The sequence below is a fragment of the Nothoprocta perdicaria genome, unplaced genomic scaffold (assembly GCF_003342845.1).
Source record: "Nothoprocta perdicaria isolate Ctin4 unplaced genomic scaffold, notPer1 scaffold_123, whole genome shotgun sequence".
Taxonomy (NCBI): domain Eukaryota; kingdom Metazoa; phylum Chordata; class Aves; order Tinamiformes; family Tinamidae; genus Nothoprocta; species Nothoprocta perdicaria.
The window spans coordinates 873401-875273 of NW_020454350.1; positions in this window are offsets into that span (position 1 = coordinate 873401).

Sequence of the window (1873 nt, forward strand, 5' to 3'; positions counted from 1 at the left end):
AAAAGCTTGTTCTTTGACCTCCTCTACCTTTAGAGTGCTTTGTTTTCATGGACTTTCTTAATTACATCCTTCTAAATCTACTCATTTCAGAAAAGGCATGTGCAAACTGTTTCCTTCATGAAGGTGGCTTGCAGGTTTGTTTCAATTATTCATTGCAAGATTATTTTCGTGAAATGCTATGAATATTTGTTGAATTTGATTCTGCTCTGGCAAAGCACTGTTTAGAATTTGTTAAACTTAAATCTATTTTTATAGAGAATGCACTTTACTTAAAAAAGGAAGCTTTAAAAATGATTATTTTGATGAACTTAATGGAATTGTTTAGCTTTCATATTTTTATTTTCTTTTACCTTTTTTCTTTTATGTGCTTTTCCTGCTTAAAAAAGAGAAGGAAAATACAGAGCAATACTGAATATGAAAATTTTCAGATAGATTTTAATGTATTTTTAAATCATTTTTTACTCCATCAAAAAAAAGAAAAAAAAAGAATAATGCTTAGAATTAACATCCTTTATAATCTCAAGATTGTTATTATTTTATTTTTGGCCATCTCAKTTTTTTTCTTTGAAGCATCTATGTGCGCTAGCTATGTGCGCTATGTGTGTATGACAAAAAATGGATTCATAAATACGCTTGCATTATTTAAAAAAAATCAAGGAATATATTACAGATCATAGAACATACTGTAGGCTTGGTTCTGCAAGACACTGAATGATTTCAGCTTACTTTGCACTGAGTGAATTTGAGGCAAAGTGTCATGTGGCCATGCACTTCTGTCAGCTTTGTTGCAGGTGGAAAGACGGAGCAGAAGCATCAGAAATGGAAAATGATGGCAGAAAAAAAAAATGGTCCTTGGTTCTTTATGGCTGATGGAAACAGCTTTTCTCATAGGTTCTCTCATGAGCTTTAGGTAGGCAATATAAGGGTAGACTGCAAGAGGACAGGAAACTAGGTCATGATGSCTGGGCACTGACTCACTATTCTTTCCAGCTGGTTCACTCTGAAGCTACCGGCAGCCTGGTACCCACCTTAGCACCCACTGGTGTTTCTGTCCACCCTTGCAGCCAAAGGTGCTGTGCGTAATTTTGACATCAGGCAGCTATGAAGAAATAGGTACAACTTGACCCCTACCTAGCACAAAGAAGGGATCTTGTGAAGAACTGACTAGATTAAAGCAGAAACTCCCCATCTTTCCTGGCCCCAAAGGAACGGAGTTTTGCCACCCAGACATTGGTCACTGCATAGATGCATTACTCAGTGCTTGCAGCCGAGGGCTCCCTTTCTGCTGGGGTCTCCTACTTCATCTCTGGATGCTCTGCAGGAAGAGGGAGGTGTCGCTGAAGGGTTTTTACTGATACTTCTGTTTGCTTTTGAACACACACTGCACTCGCAGCCCCGTACGTACTCCCCATGTGGATCTGCTCCCTCGGTGCATTTTCAGTAATTCAGTCTGTGCGCTTCAGCTATGTAATCTTGGGGGAGAAGCCTAACGCGGTGCCAAAGAGCTGGGCTTCCAATAGGCAGGAGGAAGTGCAGGCTCTGTAGGCTCTCCTGTACTTTCTCTTTTGTGTAAAGCCCATTTTCAAGCTTATTTGCATGGGAAAGGGCCAGTCCTTCAGACAAAGGTCAAATGCTCTTCGGTGGGAACTTCTGCTGAAAGCCCAGTGCACAGGGAAACTTTCCTACGGGGAAAAAAAATCAGAGGCATCTCATCTTCATCTTCCCTCTCTGAAATCTTCCATGGAGGCAATATGCCGCTTGCAGTATCATGTCATGCAAGAAATGCAGCCTCCCACGGTGGCTGGATTTTCGACAGGGGGTTTAACCTTTTTTTTTTTTTTTTTTTTTTTTTTTTTTTTTTTTTTTTTTTTTT